This window comes from Leopardus geoffroyi, chromosome C3 (genome assembly GCF_018350155.1).
Source record: "Leopardus geoffroyi isolate Oge1 chromosome C3, O.geoffroyi_Oge1_pat1.0, whole genome shotgun sequence".
NCBI classification, from domain to species: Eukaryota; Metazoa; Chordata; class Mammalia; order Carnivora; family Felidae; genus Leopardus; species Leopardus geoffroyi.
In genome coordinates this window covers 21,707,451-21,731,782 of record NC_059338.1, presented here as the reverse complement: position 1 = coordinate 21,731,782, position 24,332 = coordinate 21,707,451, and the positions used below count along the sequence as shown (strand labels likewise).

Here is a 24,332-nt window from a genome sequence, read left to right as displayed (position 1 = left end):
CTGCGGCACCGTCCCCTGCGCCTCCTGGGCCCTCAGCCGGGATTCAGAACCTGATGTCTTAAAGGACCAGGTTCCGGGGTAGTGCCACTCTGCCCTGCCCATATGGCTGGTGCCGCCTGCAGGGTCTTTCGTCCTTGTTGGGGGCAATATACCCTCTTCCCACAGTACTGAAGGCAGGAGACCGTTTGCTCACAATGCACCCCTGAGATGGCTACCATGCCCCAGGGCTGGCTCCCCACCTCCCCAGGCCAGGCAGAGGCCTCGGTCAGGAGAAAAGTCCCGCACTTTTGAGAACTCCAGCCTTCAGCTCCTAAGGCCGTTCACAAAGTAGAAACTGGCACACTCTGTATTTCTCATTCCCCTGTCCAGGGTCCGGAGAGGTTTTTCTCTTGTACTAACAATACTGCAATCCACAGCTTCTCTTTCTCTCCCTTTTGTCTCTGGCAGAAGGGGTTCCCTCCCCTCCTGCCCACACTGTTTGGTCTCCCCCAATTTGCATACACGCACCTCAGTCCCTCCAAGCTGTCTCCCTCCACCTGTGGACATTTTTCTGTCACTCTGCAGACTGACTTTGTGGGTGTTCCAGGTGTTCTGACCTCAATACTGCCGAGTTGTGGGTTGAGGGAAATCCTGGTCCCCCTACTTCTCTGCCATCATAACTCTTCCTCCTTAATTTTTAAAACAACGACCGTATACCTATGAAATACAAAACCTAACCTTTGTCAATGCCCTCCAGCTAAAGACTACCAGGAACACACATCTAATTGGACAGATTGGGTTTATTACTCATTGCAGCAATAAATAAAACAACCAATGGGAAATTGATGGGCATCTCAGTAAGAAGATATTAGAAAGAACTAACAGGATTTAGGTTTATGTTAGGTGATTTTGAGGAGAATTTACGGCAGCCGTGCTTTGTTTTAGATTGGATGGGGTCAGTAAGCAGGGGTATTTCTATGAATGGATACCTTAAATTTTATCTAGTATGAGGAAAGACTATACTGAGGCTAATGATGCAACTGGTATTAAAAAGAGAGAGAAGAAGAAAAGAAAGAGAGGGAAAAGCAAAAGCTGTGGTCACTTGCTCAGCCAGGACGTGACTTTTCTTGTGGTGTGGACCATGTTCATGTTTTTTATTCAGACATCGTTGTGGGTGGGCTCGATCTTGCCTTGATCCATCATGGTCACAGACTGACTCTGTCTAATTTTGATATTCTGTGAAATTTTGAAACAGACCCAAAGAACACCAAGGTCAAGCTGGGAATTCTTGAGCAGCTCATGGAAACACAAAGACCTAGCTGATAGCACCAGGGCCTGCCTTTCACATTCGATTAGAAGGAACAAAATACATGAAGAATAAAATACACCTGACAAAAGTCACTACCAACCCAGTTTTTAAATTAATGAACTAAGACTTGAAAGTAGCTTCCTTGATCTGTAAAAGGGTGCCTGTGTCCATTTCCTTTTGCTACTGTAACAAATTACCACAAATCTAGTGGCATGAACAACAGAAATTTATTACCTTACAGTCGGAAGTCTGCTATGGGTCTCACTGGGTTAGATTCAAGATGTCAGCAGATCTGTTCCTTCTGGATGCTCTAGGGGAGACTTTCTTTCCTTGCCTTTTTCAGTTTTTTGAGGCCACCCACGTTCCTTGCTCCTGGCCCCTTCCTCCATTTTTAAATCCAGCAACAGAGCCTAGGAGTCTTTCTTATGCTGCCTTCTTTCTTGTTGTCTCTTCTGCCTCCCTCTTCTTCTGACAAGGATCCTGTGATTTTAGTGAGCCTATCCAGATAATCCAGGATAATTTCCTCATCTCAAGGTCATCTGACTATCAAACTTAATTTCCCTTGCATTGTAACCTAACATATTCACAGGTTCCAGGAATTAGGATGTAGACATCTTGGAGGAAGGAGGGGAGGAGGGCAGGATTGGACATTATTCTGCCTACCACAGCACCTTAAAAAGCCCACAGCAGATGTAAAAACAAAAAAAAAAAATTTTTTTTAAATCAGGACAAAGAATGCCTATAATCACTGCTTTAGTTCAACATTGGAATAAAGGTTTTCAATTTGTCACTGCAATGTTTCTCGGACTACACCACATTGCCATGGCTAGTTTCTAAAATGCAAGCAATGGTCCTAATAGCAATCTACTCACAGTTGCACACAACCTGAGAACACACATTTTCAGTAAGATCTAAGTCAGGGCTAGCAAATGCATAGCACCACACCTCCCACTTGACTCCTCAGCTGCTGGGGGATGTTATTCACACAGCCCTGTACTCTCTCCCATGGATCAGGGACAAAGACACAGAGTCCTCTGCAATATATCATTTGCAGCAACCACAACCTGTGGATAAGGGCTGGAACGTGAAATGAAATCTATTTGCCCATCCTGATCTAGATGAGTAAACCCTGATATATAAAGGATGAGAAGAGTCAGCTGCTTTTGTTCTAAACCTCACATAGCAAAGTGGGAGTGGGAAGTTTTACAACCAGATTTAACTTCCTAAAGATGTCACAGATCTTTAAATTGGTATTTAATAAACCTCTAAGGGCAGTGGAATAATATTCCCTAGACTCATTTTATTCTTTATGCAAAAAGAGCAACCCCAAATTGCAGCATAGCCTGCTTAAGCTATCATTTTTTCTATATATATAAATATTTATATATATATTAAACCTTTTTCCTTAATGTCTAAGGATTAGACACCAGGGTAAAGGTATTACAAGACTAGTTTATTTTTATTTTTATTTTTCTTAATTTGTTAATTTATTCTTGAGAGACAGAGCACAAATGGGGGAGGGGCAGAGAGAGAGGGAGACACAGAATCTGAATCAGGCTCCAGGCTCTGAGCTGTCAGCACAGAGCCTGACGTGGGGCTTGAACCCTGTGAGATCATGACCTGAGCTGCAGTCAGACGCCCAACCAACTGAGCTACTCAGGCTCACCACAAGACTAACTTATTAAGGTAACTAGCTAATATAAGATGCTAATAGCTCAATTATGAATACTTGATCTTATTCATAAGGAAAACAAATTGAAAAATTCAGGCAAGGGCGCCTGGGTGGCTCAGTGGGTTGAGCGTCCAACTCTTGGTATGGCCTCAGGTCATGATCTCACAGTTTCCTGAGTCTGAACTCCAAGTTGAGCTCCATGCTGACAGTTCAGAACCTGCTAGGAATTCTCTATCTCCCGCCCCTCTCTCTGCCCCTCTCCCACTCACACTATCTCTGTCTCTCTCAACATAAATAAACTTAAAAAAAAATAATAAAATAGAGATAATAACAGTATACTTCCTAGAATCTAGTTCCCCTCAAATCTGTGTACTTTCTTTCTGAGAAGCCTGAAACTCACTAATGAATTTATGAAAATAGAGACTGTTTTATTACCCAACTCTGTGGTATAGTTCTTTTCTTCTTCTTTTCTTTTCTTTTCTTTCTTTTTTCTTTTCAAGTAGGCTTCACAGCCTGTGTGGAGCCTGGTTCAACAGACTTGAACTCATGACCCTGAGATCAAGACCTGAGCTGAAATCTGGAATCAGATGCTTAACCGACTGAACCACCCAGGCACAAGTGTTGTATAGTTTTGCAATAACTTCCTCCCAATAGATCTGTTTTTTTCCCTTACGATGATATTGTTATATACTGAGTCTTAAACTATGATCAAGTGGGAAAAAAATCCATAGAGCATCCTCAGAGGTACTTTTACACACTGACTGTCACATACCACTCGGGGGGCGGGGGGGAAGAGATGGGGCACCTGGGTGGCTCAGTCGGTTGAGCATCCGACTTCGGCTCAGGTCACGATCTCACAGTTCGTGGGTTCGAGCCCCGTGTCCAGCTCTGTGCTGACAGCTCAGGGCCTGCAGCCTGCTTCAGATTCTGTGTCACCCTCTCTCTGACCCTCCCCCGTTCATGCTCTTTCTCTGTCTCAAAAATAAAAAAGATAAACATTAAAAAAAATTTTTTTAATAAAAAGAGAGAGAGAGAGAGAGAGAGAGAGAGATTCCATTCCTGAAATTGCTCAGGCAGAGCCTAGCTTTGTAGAACCACCTTACCTCAGGTAAGAAAATCCCTAGACAGGGTGGATAAAAATTTAAATTTCTCATAGCTGAGTACAGGTAGGTAGAGTTTCCACAGAATGATAGAGACTTTCTTTGGCTCTTCTCTTCCCTAAGTCTAGGAAGTTTTGGCAAGTTAGAAAATAGGATAGTAATCACAGCAGTCAGACTAACCTTTTTTCTGTAGACGTAAGTCGGTTTATCACTCCTTTGCATAAAGCCATCCCATTGCTACCCATCACATTTAGGGGGAAAAAAAGCAAACTACTCGGCAAGACCTATCAGGCATTTCCTGAGCCAGTCCCTGCCTACTTCCCTCTCTAACCTCCTACCATTCTGCCACCTGCTCAATGGACCAGCCTTTCTGCTTTCCCTCTAACAGGTGAAACTAATTCATGCCTCAGGACCTTTGCACTTGCAGTGTTCCTTCCTGAAACAATCTTCTCTGAGATCTTCACATGCCTTATTCTTTCACATCATTTGTGTCACTTCTCAAATGTCACTCACTAAGTTTCTTCCTGACTTCCTAGCTCAGAGATCCCCTATTTTCTTCATAGCGCTTATTACTATGTTCTTGCACATCCTGTCTATTCCGCTGAAATGTAAGTTTCAGAACAACAGGGAGGGACCAGACACCCAAATAGTTCCTAGTACTCAGTGCACGCTTAATCAATGTGGGTTAGGTGCTTAAAATAAGTGCCATTTCCTTAGAAAAAAATAAGTCTGGTGGTTTCTGCAAATGTCTCTCCCTTTTAGGTCAGTTTCCTACTCCCTAGATTAGGTTCTGACCCTCTAAAATCACATCAACCCCTTTATCTCACTTCCCCAACCCTACTGGTTCAGGTCACCCCACAAGTCATTTGGGAAATGGCCAATGCCCCTTTAACGTGGTATGCCTGAATTTTGACATCACAAGAACTGCCTTTCTCCAAGAAGTGACTGTGAGTTAAGCAAGGAAACATAAAGCAAGATGTGATAAATGTAAATGTGGAGTTTTAGGCATGTTTGGATGTTACTGCTTATATAAAAGCTTTTCTTCCTTTAATAAAAATAATACTTCAATATGGGAACTCTAAACAATATATTAGCCAAAAGAAGAAAATAAAAATTGATCATGATTCTCTTAATCAGAGAGCCACTGTTAAAATCTTGGTACTGTATATGTATACCTTTGTTTTCTATTTATGCATATACTCTACATCTACCTTTGTAAGCTACTTTATTTTAATCTAATAATATATAATGAGTATTTTTATGCCATTAATTATTTTTCCATAGCTTGATTTTAATTACTTTGCCAACAAACATGTATTGAGCTTAAATGGATTATTGTCCTTGAGCAAAGCAGGTGGGATTCTCTGGGGTCCAGCTTTTGACTGCAGCCTCCTCATGGAGAAATGGCAACATCAGGCCAGTTGTTTTGGAAGGCAAAAGAACATGAAGATCAAGATTTGGGGGAACTAAACATTAATTTTAGTTCTATTAAGAGTTCCAAGATGAGGCTTGACAAAACACAAAAGGAGTCCGTCCAGAATAGGTAACCAAGACTCAAAATACTTCTTGATTAAAATAGAACTCATCTACCAGAATCATGTTAAGATCAAGACTAAGACAAAAAGGACATTAGAGGGAGAATGGGAAAGGCGGGGGGGCAGCGGGGGGGGGGGGGCGGAGAGTAGGAGACACAACAGAAGTGTGATCTCCGTAGGAGAGTAAAATCCATTGTCCAGAGCCCCAAACCAGAAGAAAGACTCATTGGAGGTATGATAGGTGAGCAGAACCCAGAGGGCCCAGTGACACAGTAAATAGCTTCAACTTAAGCTGCAAAGGGCTTAAAATGGGGAAGCTTGCTGTCAGGCAGGACCCACAAAAGAAGGTTCAGTGCAGATCCGGTGGTAGATGTGGGTACAGCAGGAAAATAACGATGTCTGGGTCTTAGAGAAGGGAGAGGCCTGTGGACTTCAGGAGACATAGGTAGTAAGTTCTCAAAGACAGCATTGAATTCTTCAGCCACGTGCCCAGGTTCCACCAGTAGGACTACCAAGAACATAGATGAGAAAAGAGAAAACTTCACTGTTGTTATAGCAGGAGGGTCAGTGTGGAAAGGTTATGCCTTGCCTTCTGGCATTTAGCAAGGCTTTATGCAATCTCTAAGCTCTATCTTACAGGTGCTCAGGTTGGTTAGGGAGAAACAGGAAGAAGAATACAAAAACATTATGTGCATGAAAACAAATGCCCTGAAAGCCTCACAGAGCCTCTGTGTGGGGTTCTCAGGTGAAGGCAGTAGGACGTCTTTCTCTGACTTTGAATGCTACATTCTTTTCCGAGTTACCCAAGCAGCTGGCCTTGATCCCTAATACCTTTTAGAATGTATGTGTTTACTCACAAGTGCCTCTCTCTTCCTGGAGACTAGATAGGAGCTCCCGGGAAACAGGGCATGTGACTACACACTGAAATGCCCCTCTTGCCTCAGCTCTGAGGATCTGTTGCTGGATTCACTTTGTCTCAGTCCTTTCTTTTTTCTTTTTTTCTAATGTTTATTTATTTTTGAGAAAGAGAGCATAAGCAGGGGAGGAGCAGAGAGAGAGGGAGACACAGAATCCGAAGGAGGCTCCAGGCTCTGAGCTGTCAGCACAGAGCCCAACACGCGGCTCACACCCAGGAGCCGTGAGATCATGACCTGAGCTGAAATCAAATGCTTAACCGACTGAGCCACCCAGGAGCCCCTGTCCGAGTCTTTTTTATGAGGAGAAAGCCAGACCCCCCGGGAGGCAGCTTAGTCCTTCAGGTAAACAGACTTTGCCAGCCCAGTTTACCAGGCACACCCAGATTTACTCTTCACCTGGCCTCCCTACTAACAGCTCCCCCACCCCTGTGCTCATGTATCCTCTGCCCCCACATGCGTTGGAACCATAACAAAGATTAAATAGCACTGGGGTTGTTATGTGAACTCAACCACAGTAGATGACAATGGGTCAAGGAGAAAAGCAGAGATGTCAACCAAGATAACTTTGCCCATGTGTTCAAATGGAATAATTGGAACACCTATTCGTCTTGCTTCAGGAAAGCCCGTGGCCCTACCGTCTCTCTACGGACATGCTTATTTCTCACTCAGTCACATCCGGCTCAAACTTTCTGTATTGTCTCAATCCATCCCATGTTTGGAACATCTTGCCACACAGTACCAGGAGCACTTTTTGCACACTGTATCACCTCATGTTGGGCATTACCTCCGATCTGTTCGCGCCCCCAAATGCCACCGACAGAAGGTGGCATATGGAGCAGATTTTAAGTATAAATTTCAAGCAATGGGAAGAGTCTACGGCACATCGTTGCCAATAAAGTCAAATAGTAAATTCGATGCTTGGAGCATTTTGACTGCTTTTCCACCTACTTTTCTCTCAGGTCTCCTTCCCGAGAAGAGCTCATCATATTGTGACCTCCCTCCTGCTCATCTCTGACCTCCTCTTCTTCCTCAAGTTGCTCTTACTTCTTCTGGCAGAGCCATTTCATTGTTCACCATTTTGTTGTTACACACTCTCCAGATCAAAACCTTAAAACTTTCCCTTCCTCCTCTAAAGTAGCCTCCGTGGTATTATCCTCAGACATAACAAGTATCTCTCTCTCTCTTTTAGCAAGTATCTCCATAAGAGCAACTCTAGCACTGGTTATTAAAAGAACACTTTGTTATCCTGCAATAGCCGGAAAAGAAGAGAATGTTTGGAAATCCTCTAAACCTAAGGTTGTATTCTTTGGAAGAAAAAATAGTTATTACCCTTCTACCCCAGCCCCTCCTGGGGTCACAATGAATGACCCTCAAACCATCACGGAAACGCAGAATCCAGCTCTGGAGGGGAAGGCACACCTCTGGGTGTGACGCCATGTGTAAGGAAAGGTGGAAAAACAAGAGGGAAGGTGCATCTGGACACGACAAAATATATGCATCCAAAGCTCCACGAAACAGCATGAAACCCAGTCTTGCTGAAATAAAATCCCATCTGTCCCACACAATCATTTTCCCCTTGTTAAATAAGATGCCAAGTTACTTTCACCAGATTGGCATTTGGCCTATTCGAGAACAAACAGGAGAAACTCCCTAAGTTTGTTTCTGGATATGAACAATGGTGATTGCTGCCGTTGTTTGTGGAACCTCCCTGTCAAAGCAGCTGAGCGATTGGCAACACGCGGGCATGGGAATGGCAGAGCGGGGCCGCCAGTATCTATTGCAGTCATTTGCCAGGATAATGTGGGCTTGTCAATTACGCTGTCAGGCAGCAACTTATGTTGAATTTGAAACAGTAAATGTCATACAAAAGCATAAGTGATTTATAGATGAGAGTACAGGAGCACTTAAAATCTGCAATGTAATGAAATGAGATACCAACAGATTGCATGTTTTGTGGTTATTACCACAGAGGGGGGAAAAAACCCTCTAGAAAAGAAATAACTATTTGAGAGCAATCAGCTCCGAAGCGCGAACCACTTCCCACCTCACCCCCTCTCCCAATTCTTGGAACATTCAGTCGATCTATCAATCTGACTAACTAATAATGCCTTGGTACTTTACTTTAAGTAACAAAAGCTACAGCACTCAAATCAAAAGTCTGCTCTCCGGTGCACTTTGCAGCCTCACAATACACCACGTGACAAAATGCAAAAGGCCTTGCTAAAGGCAAGGGGAAAAAAAAAAACAGAAAAATTCAAGGTAGGTCATAAGCTAGAGCTAAACTGACCGTTCACAGGGTGACCTATTTTGAAACAGCCAAGCTTCCATTTGTTTTTTGAGGCTTGCCCTTTGAAACCACATTGTTACATTGAAATGTTTGCTTCTGTTGCTAGATCTGCTTGCAAGAACAAAACAGGTTCCGAGACAAGAAATCTGAAATTGGTTGCACACCTCGCTCTTACCCTCCGTTGCCGGCTCTGCAATTCCATTCTGGAGGCTGCTCTGACCTGTGCTTCCATTACTTCCCATCTGCTGACAGGACTTCAGTCTCTCTCCCACCTCCCTCTCCCAGCTCCCCGGTGCATTGCTCTTGGCTTTGTTTTCAGGATCCTGATGGGGATTCTAACCAGTTTCCATAGCTATTTGACCCCCTTGACTCGGCTTCTTGCACTTGGCTTACATATTTTATCCTCCCTGTCCTGTCTACACCTCCATGCTGCCTGAGCTATTTCCTGTCTTGCCCTTTTGCCTTGTAGCCTTCCTACTGTCTCGGCTAACTTTTAAATCTTTACCGCTCTTTTTCCTACAGTACTTTTTCTGTGGCTCCTTTAATGATATGTTCTCATAACACAGTCCACAAGCTAGCCACCAAACTTTCAATGCAGAAAGCTCACCTCCCCAATGCACAGTCAAAATTTCTGCCCTCCCCTGCCCAGTCTACCTTGACACTTCTACAGGAAGCCAGGATACTTCTGCTCAGGCAGAAACCGATCATCCATAATGAAATGTAATACAGAACAATTCTAAATTATTCCTGCCCACCAGAAAGAGATGCTGTATTCTTTACTTAAAGAGATGGAAACCTGGAGCTTTCATACAAGCGCCAAGTATATTTTCGAGCCACGGATCTCAACGGTAATATTAATTATTGTTACCAAATGAGGGAGCTCCATAGAGGATTTTCTTGAGGGAAGGGAAATGTTGGAGATTCCAACTTTGATTTTTTTTATTTTTTATTTTTTTTAATTATTATTTTTTAACGTTTATTTATTTTTGAGACAGAGAGAGACAGAACATGAACAGGGGAGGGGCAGAGAGAGAGGGAGACACAGAATCCGAACAGGCTCCAGGCTCTGAGCTGTCAGCACAGAGCCCGATGCGGGGCTCGAACTCATGGACCGTGAGATCATGACCTCAGCCGAAGTCGGTTGCTCAACCGACTGAGCCACCCAGGCGCCCCCCAACTTTGATTTTTAATTCTTCCCTTGCCACGGTGATCGCAATATCAGAAGTTTATGAGGTGGGGTAGTCTTTAGCACATCCTTTTTTGTGTGCTTTTATATTGGGATAAACTGACAGACCACCATGTCTGTATATCTTACAGTTGAACCACCATATCTCAGTATATCCTATGTTTGTTTGTTTTTTTTTTTTTTTCATTTAAAAAATGTAAGTGGGGTCATTTTCCCTAAGGAAAATGGAAATCTCTTTTTTCAAATGTAAGTGCTCTGTTCTGTTTGGCATATACTGCTACATTCCTTGGCATCATCAACAAGGAAAACTGGAATATAAACTCTAGGATTACATATAATGAGCCATTATCTCTCAACTCCTACACTGTGCCCTTATCATAAGGGAGGTTCTGCTGAGAGGCACATTAACTCCTTTATTTATCACTGAAACTCAATCCTGATGGGTTTATATTTAAACATGACTAAGTACAGTGGGGAATGTAAGATTGAAATGGTTCATGACTCCTTGTAGTTTACTTTCTTAAGCAGAATGATATCACACATATAGAAAGAGATAACTACTATGCAAATAAAAAATGAATAAAGGACATTCACGGATAAGCTCTTCAGCACAGATAAACATCCTGAATTCTTTCACCAAGAAAATTACCTAAAGTGGGAAGTGTATCTAAAATCAGACATAACAATTCAGACTCCATTCTACCGCTGCTGGCTGGGAAAACCTGGACAAGTTATTTAACTTCTAGGAACTTCTTTTCTTCTCATCTGGTAAAAAGGGATAATTTCTAATCTCTTCAAAATTAAAATGAATTACATAGATAAAAGCCTCAGTAAATGCTGGTCCCTTTTCCCTCGTCCATAGATGCTATTCAAGATTCTCATCAAACTATCCCTCCTAGAGATCACTCTCCAGAATATTGGCCCAGACTGACACCTCCCTAGAACCTTTGCACTTGGCTGTTCCCTGTGCCCACAAGGCTCATCCCCAAGATCTTCTCCTGACTAACTCCCCATTATTCACTTTCAGCCCATTTCTGGCCACCTCAGAGATGTCTCCCATGTTGCACACTCTCTCTATCCCATTACTGTTTTATCATCTTTGTGGCACTTACTGCTACATGAACTCCTCTTATTATCTATTCGTTTCACAATTTATTGATCAGTCTACACACACACACAGAACAATCTTCACGGAAGGAAGGAACCTGAGCACCTAGTTCACTGCCAGATCAACATAGTGTTTATACTCGACCCTGAAAACAATGAAGAGCCAAGTCAGTGAAGACAGTGAGGGTTATCATCTCAGATCACACTCTGGCCACAGTGTGAAAAATGGAAGGCTCTGGAAAAGGCAAACTTATGGAGATGGTAAAAAGATCAGTGGTGGCCAGGACTTGGGAGGAAGGAGAGATGAATAGATGGAGCACAGAGGATTTTTAGTATGACAAACTTTCTGTATGATACTATAATGGTGGATACACTGTCATTATCCATTTGTCAAAATCCATAGGATGTACAACACCAAGAGCGAACCCTAACATAAACTACGAACTTTGTATGAAAAGAATGTGTCAGCATTGCTTCATCATTTGTAACAAATGTGCTACTCTAGTGAGGATGTCGATAGGGGGAGAGGGTGTACTTGCGTGGGGGAAGGGAGTATATGGGAACTCTATATTTTCTGTGCAGTTTTGCTGTGAACCTAAAACAAAATGAAGTCTTTTTTTTTTTTTTTTTTTTTTTTTAATGGATTGAAGAAAGCAAAACTTTAGACAGGGAAATGGGAATAAGACTGGAATAATCTAGGGACACCTGGGTGGCTCAGTCGGTTAAGCATCTGACTCTTGATTTAGGCTCAGGTCATGATCTCACAGTTCATGAGTTCAAACCCTGAATCAGACTCTGTGCTGATAGTACAGAGCCTACTTGGGATTCTCTCTCTCCCCTTCCTCTCTGCCCCTATCCTACTTGCTCTCTCTCAAAATAAATAAATAAACTTAAAATAAATTGGAATAATCCAGGTAAGAGAGGACAAAGGCCTAACCTACAGCTAGACTCCCATACAGGCTAGGGTTTATGTCCTTTTGGTGTGTAAATGTTCCTCTCAAGCAGAACACCTTGACAGGGAAACAATACCAAGAATGCGATCCTTCTGGCATCTAGTATAATGAGTCTATTACCTACACCGATCTATCTCTTTTGCTTTTTTTAGTTAAAATATATACATATATATTAATTTAAACAGCCAGTCCCTATTAATAGGCTCTTAAGCAGTTTATAGTCAACTAAATCCCAAAGATATTTTACATAATAATATACCATCAAAATACATTTTCTCCATCTTCTATTTTCAAAAATCTTTGTTGGTTTCAAGCCAATCTGCTTGGCTATCATGATTGTTTTGATTCCTCATTTATTCAACATAATATCAGGTTCATCTGTCTCTCGAGTGGGTCACCCACATATTTTATAAGCATGCCTTCTATATTTTTATCCCATTGCAGCAAATGATTCTTTTTAAAAAAATTTTTTTCCAACGTTTATTTATTTTTGATAGACAGAGAGAGCCAGATCGTGAGCGGGGGAGGGCCAGAGAGAGAGAGGGAGACACAGAACCCAAAGCAGGCTCCAGGCTCTGAGCTGTCAGCACAGAGCCCGACGCGGGGCTCAAACTCACAAACCATGAGATCATGACCTGAGCCGAAGTCAGATGCTTAACCGACTGAGCCACGCAGGCGCCCCTGCAAATGATTCTTTATAAGCAGCCGGAGAGTGGAGGGATATACAAAGCCTAACAGTGCCCTTAACCTCTCATCTCAACCTATGTTCTATACACTAAATTCCAGGGTAAGCAAGAAGCTGCCACGAATTTCTGTGTTTCTTTATGGAAAACACTTGTGAAAAATTGACGATTGGAAGGCTAAGAGGTCCCGATGGGACAAATCTTGAGAACTTCATCCATTTTTATATAAATGCATTAATCTAATCACTGTCATTTTAGTTGTCGAATCACATTTCTCCATCTGGACCACAGGCCATCAGGAAAGAACTCCTGGTTCTGGGGGCTGTGTTGAAGCTGGATTGCACGGCTGACTCTGTATGCCTGCTGCACCCTGGCCCCATTCTAGGTGGACACAGCACTGATTAAATCCCTGCCCTCATCAAGCCTACTCTCTAGAGAAGTGACATTCTAGTGGTACCTGAACATTCTAACCTTTGCCATAAACTTCAGGTTATTCTATTTATTAGTCTTTCTTAGAGGATTTTCAGGTCAGGATGCCTTTAAAAGTCTATGCCTCTTCTAGATATTGGTCCTTAATTTCTTACCCCTTCTAGTTTTATACGTGTCCTCTTCAGATTCTGAGCTCAACAGACTAATTCTGAGATGGAGGCATTTACTTGTTTACATGCCTCCCTGTCTGCATACTGCTCCTGACCACAGCTGGGGACAGACGGATTCACTTCCAGTCCTGGCTCTTCCACTTATTGGCTGTTATTTGGGTGAATTACTCAGCCTTTCACAGCCTTTTTTCATCTGCAAAGTATAGATTACCAGACATACTGTAGAGCTCTGTTGTAAAGTGTAAATGAGCTAATGAATATAAAACACTCAGCAAAGTGCCCAGCATGTAGGAATCCCTTAGCATTTATATACACAAAGCCTAATGCTCTTGATTTATGCTCTCGTTGTGAATTTCTGACAATGTCATCAGATCTCTTTTTTTTTTTTCTGAAATTTTAAATTTGTGTTCTCACTTAAATGTCCCTTATTGCAGGATATCATGGATTCCTCTAGCCCAGGTAGCCACTGTCTCACCTGTAAGGATGTGGGCTCCATGAGGACCAGGGGCTCGCTTTTCTATCTTGTCCAAAACAGCATCTCCAGCAACTCGGTAGTTCCTAGTACATAAAAAAGCACGCAAATATTAAATGAAAGAACTGATCCCATTTAGGAAACATGTGCCTGCTCTCCTTTACTCTACTAATGCTAACTCAGGGATGACAAGACACTGTCTCAATTCCCATTAATTATAAATCACTAACCACATTTTCTTGTCTGTCAGAATTAAGTAATGAAAATTCTCCTCATCGATGCTTTGCATTTTGAGTGATGACACTGTCATTTTAGTAGACATAGAAATAAACTATGTTCTTCTTGAAAGCTGAACACACACTCAAAACTGTTCTCGTGGCTGTTATGTTACGTTTGCAAAAGACTTCGATGGTTGTTGCCACACAGATATGTTTGAACAAGAAAATATAAGACCATGTTATATATAGTAGTTTTGATCTCTTCCTGACATAGGTTAAAATCTAACAGTGATAGTATACTGAGTAAGCATAAGGCCACATAGGCCTACTAGAAGTATGAATAGTATAACTCTACAGGTTATTCAGCTGGGAAGTTCTTAAGTGTTTAGTGAGAATCTACTATGTGGACAGCACTATAGAAGTTACCAAAATAGTATCAAAAACACATCTATTCAGGGACGCCTGAGTGGCTCAGTTGGTTAAGCGTCTACTTCAGCTCAGGTCATGATTTCACGGTTCATGGTTTCAAGCCCCGCATCGGGCTCTGTGCTGACAGCTCGGAGCCTGGAGCCTGCTTCTGATTCTGTGTCTCACTCTCTCTCTCTGCCCCTCCCCTGCTCACACTGTCTCTCTCTGTCTCTCAAAAATAAATAAATGTAAAAAAAAATTTTTTTTGAATAAAATGTAAAAAAAAAAAGAAATTTTAAAAACACATCTATTCAAAGAGTAAAACTCTATATTAAAACATACAAATGACACTTCAACTAAATAAATCTTTAGGACTTTAGGACTTCCTCTCTTCCTACTTCTCCTACAGTGGTAGGTTTTATAAAAACCTACAACCTACAATCCACACAGTCCAACCCAAACATAGATCTCCTTGGTTCATTTCCATTTTCCTGTGATGAAAAGAAAACACACAAGGTGAATTCTTCAGAAGCAATATTGCAAGCATAAATATCTGAGGGATAAATTGTTAAGAGAATCAGGGGTTGGGAACAGGCTAGCAATGGCCTGAGAGACATTTACGTATCTGCATGTTGATTTTCTCCCTCACCATATAAATGTATCTCTTGGTGATTGTCTATCCTGTAATACATTCAATAAGTATTCCCTGTTGAATTCCTGCTTGAATTTCTCAAGTTCAAGCACAAGGATGCCAGGCAAGACTGTTCAGAGGGCTCTGTGATTGGTCTCCCCTCACCTAGTCTGGTACCAGGCTTATTCCATTCTCATGACTCAGGTTGACCCAAATACAACTAGGAATCAATCTACTTGAAAAGTAACTTCCTTGAAAATAGTCCTTAACGAGAGAAAAATCCTAAAACCTCATGTATGTTAAACTTTTAAACAATATTTTACACAGATACACAACTTTTTTCTGTGGATATGATTTACAAACTGTTATATTTTAGATGGAGGTAGGAGGAGCTGTTCTCTATTATGTCATGACTGATTTTTTCCTGTATATTATTTCTTTGAGTTACTTAAGTGAATTATCTGTAAGGGATATTTTTATAAACATTTTCAAAATGTTAAAAATTCCATGATTGATCACCACATTGTATACTTTAAATATCTTACAATTATGTCAATTATACCTCAACAAAACTGGGAGGGGGTGGAATATATACAGCATCTCCAGGACCATTAAAAATAACTCCATGTTTGAAACACCATCAAAAAGTATAAGCAGCCTCCTCCATAAAATAAAATCATTGGAAGTAATCATTATTAGGCAAAAGAGTAACAAATGCCACGTAATATGGAATCTACCAGAATTCAGAACATCAAAATGTGACTTGTGTCCCAAATCTTGCCTGTCTTCTACTTTGGTAAATGAAGTCTCACTGAATGTAGCCACCCTCTTGTGTACATTCTGTGGCTGCTTTCTCACTACAATGACAGAGATCAGTAGATGCCACAGAACCTATATGATACTTGAAGCCAAAAATATTTATTACCCGGCCCTATAGGGAAAAAGCTTGCTGACTCTTGATTTAGCTTATATAACTTTCTCTGGTCAAAAAAGAGGACAATGTATTTAGTACCGTTAAAAAATATAATAAATACTAAATTAACTCTTTAGTTATCTCCAAAGCCAAATAAAATTGAAGGACTATAGAGTGTAGGCATAATAGTCAAGCTTTGTAGTTGTAAAAAGACCTCAACAAACTCACCAATTAACAATTATAGTTGATATTTGCTGTGTTCCTACCATTGTTCCAGGTACTCTGATAGCCACCTTAAATACATCAGTTGTAATTTTCAAAGCAACCCTCCAGGTAATTATTAGATATATCCATTTTACATACAAGGAAGTTGAAACAAAGAGAATTTTCTAAAGGCCACATAGATCAGGCCAGCTCCAAAGCCTGCATTCCAGGTGTCTCCTAGGCATTTTAAAGAACTTATCAGGAACATCTTTTATAAGCAACGCTAAACATGAGTTAATATCACAAATATCTCCAACATGCTTCTACACCCTGCACTGAGAAAATGCTAATATGAAAAAGTATTTCTGGAGACTTCCAATTAAAAGCGGAGGAGCAGGATCATTTCTGCTCCACTCTCTTCTTTGAAACCAGCTGAAAAATGAGACACAGAATGAAATACAATAAGTAGAAATAAGACACAACTCCACACCATAATTAATTAAGAAGAGGCACCAGATGCAATGAAACCTAATTTATATCCAGGTAGAACATTAAGAGTGGACTTAAGAAGTTGTTGTCAAATAGTCCATGATTTATTTATTTGTTAATCTGCTCAATTTGTTTTTTTTCAAGTCTTTGCAGAGATGGGCTCATTTCCCCACGATCTAATCAACTGAGTGTATCAGGCTACATGACTGTCGGCAATGACATTAAAACCCCATAAGAAATACACTAGCTGATCTTATCAGTGTGTCATAATTCCCTTCCATATTCAGTTCTTCCTAACTTTTCTCTCCTTAAACCCTCACTTCTTTCAGTAGCTAATCTTGCCTCTTACTTTGATTGTATAAAACAAGACCAGTTGGAATAAACAACTACTTTCATGCTCTTTATTAAAATTTTTGCTATTATATGAAAATCACTAGGTTGCCATGTGTTGGGTACTCTCATCACTGTTGAAGTAGTCTGTTCTCATACTAGCAGTACTTTACTGAGGTAAAATTTACATGCAGTGAAATGTACAAATGTTCCATGAATTTCGATGAATGTGTACACTCATATAACCATCATCCAGATAAAGAGCTAGAAAAATTCCATCACCTGGAAGTTCTCTCACGCCCCCTTTCCAGACAAATTACTCCCATACCTTGAGGCAAAAACTACTCTCATTTCTATCATCATAGATTCATTTTGTCTATTCCAGAACTTCATTTGAATGAAATCATTCAGTGTATACTCTTTTGTCTGACTTATTTAGCTCAACATGTTAATGAGATTCATCTATGAAGATTCCACACGTTTATGCTGCATGTATAAGCAGCTCATTTATTTTTATTATTATAGATATAACATAGTTTATCCATTCTCCTTTTGATGAGAATTTAGACTATTACTAACACAGCTAATATGAATAATCTTGTGACTCTTTTTGTGAATATATGCATTCCTTTTTCTTGGGTAAACACCTAGAAGTGGAATTGCTACATGGTGAAAGAGGTATTTAACTTTATTAGAAACGGGAAAACAAAGTTGCCAACGTGATTAATATAATTGCTATTCTTTACACATACCACATACAAATTTCTGAGTTCTGCACCATGACCCATTCTCCCCTCAGTTCCCAGAATGCCCTTTCGGAGTTGAATTCTATCATCCTGTTAGATGCAACTCATTGGCCTCATCTACCATGAAGTTTTTTCTACCTCAACTCCTATCCTAAACAGCCAAAATTCTTTATTTTTTTCCTGCTCTAGTCTCTCTTAGTATGTTTTGTTACTTCTAGGGCTTTTTTCACTCAGCTTTTTTTGTATCACGTCTTATGAAAGCAAGATTATTCTGTATACTGCTGCATTCCTCGGGCCTAGCTCACAGACAATGCTAATCACATAGCAAGTACAGGCTAAAGATTTGTTGAATTAGTAAATGATTGTTTTCATATATATTTTTAATCTTTTTCCTAAGATTATAAACTCCTTGGTGGCATAAACCACGTTTTGTTTCTATAGCACCCAGAATTCCCTGCACTAAAATAATTGAACAAATATCTGATGTGCGCTTATAACAGTTTATTAAAAATTCAAGGAAATTATAATTAAGTTAGATTTAGTAGATATGCAAAATAATCAGTGGATTTAAATCTTATCACATGGTTCTAATAATTTGAGTTTCTCATTTGATTGAAAAACCTACCTTTTGTTGTAATATAAGGTGAAAGTGGAAGCATATAAATACTCTCCCTCAAATCTTTATTTCAAATCAGAACTGATTTCACATAGTGTTTTCAAAATACATATGAATGCAAATGTATTCATAAAGATTCTTAAATATTAATCAAGGGCACTTATGCATTTGGTTACTCCAACTGATCCTCATTTGATAGGAAATTTAATTTTTTGAAAGGGCTGTTGTATTACAACTCAATTATTTCCTAGGACACAGTTGTATTAATGTTCTTAATTTTAAATCGCCATTTATTAAATGACAACAATAAAATTAATGTATAATTGAGTGAAAGCTTCTAGCTTTTAAAATAAAATATTTCTTTCAAGAGAATCTTATAGGCTTATTTAAACTCATGAAGTGAATACTTATTTTAGAAGGAAGAAGGAAAAAATAAAAATCCCTGAAGTGTTGCTCCATTATCTAGAATATCCATTCACCTCCTGAACTCAGGAGAATACTTCAGGATTCTGCTAGATAAAACTGGTTATTAGATGTCTTCTGATATTTTATCTTCTATTCCAACACTTAGCTCTTATGAGAAATGTCATAACACAAAATGCATGTTAGTGTCAGTGGAAATTTAAAAGGAACTGTGGACATGACATTGAATTCCAATATTTTATTTAACTAGTCTAGGAGGAGAATTTTCAAGCAGCAAGGGTATAAAAAGAAAAAAAAATGAAATTAAAAAAAAGCAATGCATAGCAACTTTTCTTGATAAGAGAAAAATGCAAAACACAGGCAACTAAACCTTTGGTAATTGCTTTCACAAAAATAATATCTTAAGAATTGAAAAGACTTGTTTACTAAAGGTTTCCTGGGGCAGGTTGCATGTTTGGTCTGATGCTTTAAAAAGTTTGTTGTCATCATTTAAGCCAGGAGTTTCCAAATTTTTCTGTAAAAGACCAGATAGTAAATAGTTTGTTGCTTTGCAGGCCATATGGTCTCTGTTGTAACTGCACAACTCCTCCTTTATAGCTCAAAAACAGTTACAGACAATATGTAAAAAAAATGGGCATGGCTGTGTTTCAGGAAAACTTTACTTACAAAAAGAGGCAGCAGGCTAGATTTGGTCTATAGACTGTGGTTTGCTGACCCCTGATTTACACAATACAAGAAAAATAAAATCCAATAGATTTTTCCCTTCAGTTGAAACCAATGCTCTCTCTTAGCATTGTACAACATCTTAATGATAAACAAGGTCCAAGTATACATCACTCAAGAGAGATGATTTTACATTATCCTTTTTATCACCACACTCCTGGTCATTCTGAGACCTGCCCTTCTAAGGAGAAGTTAGCAGTCACTATCACTTAGTTTAAGACTTTGTCTATGCTATGACACTGGAAATTTCCAACCATCTGATTGCGTTTCTTCAGCATCTAAATGATAAACTCAATATTTCTTTTTTTGTGTGTATATATTGTCATCTTCTAGATAAGTTAAAAAAAATATATAGATTTATATAGATATGTGTGTGTGTATATATATATATATATATATACATATACATATATATATATATAGAGAGAGAGAGAGAGAGAGAGAGAGGTTGAGAGAGAGAGAGAGAGAGACAAAGTTCTACTCAAAAATTTTAACATCAACCAACCAAAAGATCTTGGGTGCCAAAGCAGAGTCCTAGAGTCTTCCTGTTGTACCAGCTGTTAATCTGTTAGTTTCCTGATCACAGGGAAGTTCCAGGAGACTGTGGGGAGGGCTGGGAATGGACGGGGTTTGCGAGGTGGGGGCATACATGGGACTCAGGGGAGCAGCTGTATTTCACTAGGGTAAGTGTTTGCCAGCTACACATTACTTGCAAATCTATTTTGAGCTGCCAGTGGGCAATGGTGCAAATAAAATATATCTCACAGAACCACATACCTCTTCAAATTGGAGCCATGTTTGAGCCGTCATCTCCTACCTCTAATCAGTCACAGATATTATCATTTCTTTGTTCAGTTCAGTTTGTTGCACTTGGTGTCTCACTGTTTTGTGTTAGTTTTAGCTTCCCAATTGGATTATAATGTACTTAAAGGCTGGTACATCCACAGTGCTTAAATCAGTGCCAGGCAAATGAACTTCAAAACCTTGGGTCATTTGATTAAAGAAAAAAAATCCACAGAACTGGGGCGCCTGGGTGACTCAGTTAAGCATTCAACTCTTGATTTTGGTTCAGGTCATGATCTCACAGTTCGTAGGATTGAGCCCTGCATCAGGCTCTGTACTAACAGCACAGAGCCCACTTGGGATTCCCTTTCTTCTTTTCTCTGCCCTTCCCTCTCTCAAAATAAATAAATAAACTTCCAAAAAAAAATCCACAGAACTATATTATAAATATATACATATCTCCTAGGTAATTTATAAGGAATATAACACTTATCATCTGTTTGTATTGATATTTTTATCTTAATTTGACACTATTTTATTCAAAAATATAGCTAGAGTTCAGACCAAAAAATACTTTTCATGAAAATAAAGAATTCCAGTTTTATTTTTAAGTAAACTCTTTAACTCAACAGATAGTAACAATTCCTAAAGATCACTTCAGCCCATTTGCTCTTTTAATAATTCCCATTACTATACACCTTAACTAAAATGGTTATACCATGGAGAAAAAAAGCCTTTGACTAATGTATTCTTAAATTTTTTTTAACGTCTTTTTATTTTTGAGAGAGAGAGAGAGAGAGAGTGCAAGCGCATGAGTGGGGGAGGGGCAGAGAGAGAGGGAGACACAGGATCCGAAACAGACTCCAGGCTCTGAGCTGTCAGTGCAGAGCCTGATGCAGGGCTCGAACCCACGAACTGGGAGATCATGACCCGAACTGAAGTTGGACGTTTAACCTACTGAGCCTCCCAGACGCCTCTGCATGATGTACTTTTAAATGCAATAAAGGACTTCTAATTTCAGTTCCAACATGAAAAGAGTTTAGAAACTATCACTTCTGTCTTTACAAGAGAAAAAGCTGAACAAACTGCAGATCACTTTTCTTAAATCAATTGAAGAAATGAGGTAACAGGGAATGATCATCCTGAAATCTGAAGAGACAGGCAAATATAGAGAATAACAATCAACACCAGCTTACCTGGAACAAAAGCCACTGGAGCCATAAACTGATAAGAAAACTTAATTGGTAATTTTGACCAATTGCTGGAGGAAGAGTGTGGATTAGGTTTATGAGCGACAAATTTGTGGGGGCCCAGTGTTTTGTGGGTTTTACTTCCAGGAATTTGACAGATTCTCATAGTGAAAGTCTGAAGGAAAAAATCCTATTATTTCAGGCAGGGGCAGGGGGAAAGTATCCATTTTAATAAATCCAGAATATTCTGCATAGCAAAGGCTTTCTATTCAAGAGAAACTACTTTATCAGAGCTTCATCTATCTGGGAGCCTTATTTTCCAATTTCACCTAAAGGGAGAAAAAAAAATGCTAAGAAACACCTATGAAGGTCACAGTCCAGAAACTTAGGCACACTAAAAGATTGAGATTTAATCATAAGATTAAAAACATTTCTCCTCCTACCCAACTTATCATCACATCAGCAGGGCTCTAGTATAATAATAGTGAATTTCAATTGATATGGCTACAAGACAGACTCTATCTGAGAAACAGTTCTTAGGGAAACCCAAAGACAACAGAGGAAGAAAATCATAAGGGCACTACCAGAAACTATAGCTATAGCAAACATTTAACATACTCCAGCTACCAGCCAAAGTAACATAAAACTCCATGTGCGAGGCCTATTTATCTCAGCTTCTATTAACCTGACACATTAAGTGTGGCTTTCATCAAAAAATTACAACACATGTTAAAAGTCTAAAAAATATATATGAAGAGACAAAACAAGCATCCAAATAAGATTTGAATATGGCACAGATTTTTGAATAATCAGCAATATAATTTCCTGTGATTAATATGTTAAGGCTCTAATGGAAAAGAGTAAACAAAATGCAAAAATAGAATGGTAATGTAGCAGAGAGAGAGAGAGAAACTCTAAAAAAGAATCAAAAGCAAATTCTAGAAGTCACAAGCCCTGCAACAGAAATGAAGAATGTCACTGATGGGCTTATCAGTAAACTGGACACGGCCAAGGAAAGAATAAGTGAACTTGAAGATATGTCAATAGAAACTTCCCACTGTTTAATAGAAACTTCCTATTCAGTTCAACTTGAACTGAAACACAAAGAGAAAGAATTTTTTTTAAAAGAATATAATATTCAAATAGTGTGGGACAATTAGAAAAGTTATAGCATATGTGTAATGGGAACATCATAAGGAAAAGAAAAAGAGAATGGGTCAGAAGACATATTTAAAGTAATAATAGGGGCGCCTGGGTGGCTCAGTCGGTTGCGCGTCCGACTTCAGCTCAGGTCACGATCTCACGGTCGGTGAGTTCGAGCCCCGCGTCGGGCTCTGGGCTGATGGCTCAGAGCCTGGAGCCTGCTTCCGATTCTGTGTCTCCCTCTCTCTGCCCCTCCCCCGTTCATGCTCTCTGTCTCAAAAACAAATAAACGTTAAAAAAAATTTAAAAATAAATAAATAAATAAATAAAGTAATAATAGCTGAAAATTTTCTAATATTAATAACAAACACCAAACCACAAATCCAAGAAGCTGAGAGAATAGCAAGCAGGATAAATAGCAGAAACACTACATGTGGGTATAAAAATTCAAATCACAGAATGACAAAGCAAAGAGAAAATCTTGAAAGAAACCAGTAAAACAAAACTCCTTATCTATGAAGGTATAAAGATAGGAATTACATCAAACTTCTCCTCAGAAATCATGCAAGCATGAAGTCAATAGAATGAAATATTTAAAGTAGGAAAAGAAGAGAACCATCAAACTATAATTTTATCAGCAAAATTAACCTTCAAAAGCGAATGATAATGTAATTTTTTTAATGTTTATTTTTGGGAGAGACAGAGTGCTAGTGGGGAAGGAACAGAGAGAGAGGGAGACACAGAATCCAAAGCAGGCTCCAGGATCCGAGCTGTCAGCACAGAGCCTGATGCGGGGCTTGAACTCACTCACTGTGATATTATGACATGAGCCGAAGTCAGACGCCCAACCGACAGAGCCACCCAGGCACCCCATAAAGTGAATGATAGTGTAAATCAAGACCACAGTGATAGATCACCTCACAACAATTGGAATGGCTATCATGAAAAAGACAAGAAATAACAAGTGTTGGTGAGGATGCAGAGAAAGGGGAACCCTCATGCACTGTTGGTAGAAATGTAAACTGATGCAGCCATTATGGAAGTCAGTGTGGATGTTCCTCAAAAAATTGAAAATAGAACTACAATATAATCCAGCAATTCCACTTACCAAGAGAAACAAAAACACTAACTTGAAAAGATACCTGCACTCCCATGTTCACTGCAACATTATTTATATATAGCAAAGATATATACAATCGTGTATTATTCAGCCATTGAAAAAAAGAAAAGAGGGGTGCCTGGGTGGCTCAGTAGGTTGAGCATCCGACTTCAGCTCAGGTCATGATCTTACTGTTTGTGAGTTGGAGCCCCACGTCAGGCTCTGTGCTGACAGCTCAGAGCCTGGAATCTGCTTCCCATTCTGTGTCTCCCTCTCTCTGTGCTCCTCCTCCACTCATGCTCTGTCTCTTGTCTCTCAAAAATAAATAAATGTTTAAAAAAAGAAAAGAAATCTTGCCATTTGCAACAACATGAATGGATCTTGAGGGCATTATGCTAAGTGAAATAAGTTGGACAGAGAAAGACAAATACCATCTGATCATACTTATGTGTAGATTTAAAAAAAAACAAGCTCATAGATACGAAGAACAGATTGGTGCTTGCTGAAGTGGAGGCGAAGGGTAGACAACACAGGTGAAGGTGATCAAAAGGTACAAACTTCCAGTTATATAATAAGTAAGTCGTGGGGATGCCATGCACAGCGTGGCAAGTGGAATT

The 24,332-nt window shown here is 39.7% G+C and overlaps 1 long non-coding RNA gene across 1 annotated transcript in view; it reads right to left on the bottom strand.

The window, feature by feature from the left end:
• Positions 1-915: 915 nt before the first annotated feature.
• LOC123586752 overlaps positions 916-24,332 on the bottom strand; it is a 38,238-nt gene continuing 14,821 nt past the window's right edge. The window contains exons 2-3 of the long non-coding RNA XR_006706923.1: positions 13,803-13,885; positions 916-1,215 (exon numbers count right to left, since the gene is read on the bottom strand). This is a non-coding gene — a long non-coding RNA (uncharacterized LOC123586752). The remainder of the gene's footprint in view (positions 1,216-13,802; positions 13,886-24,332) is intronic.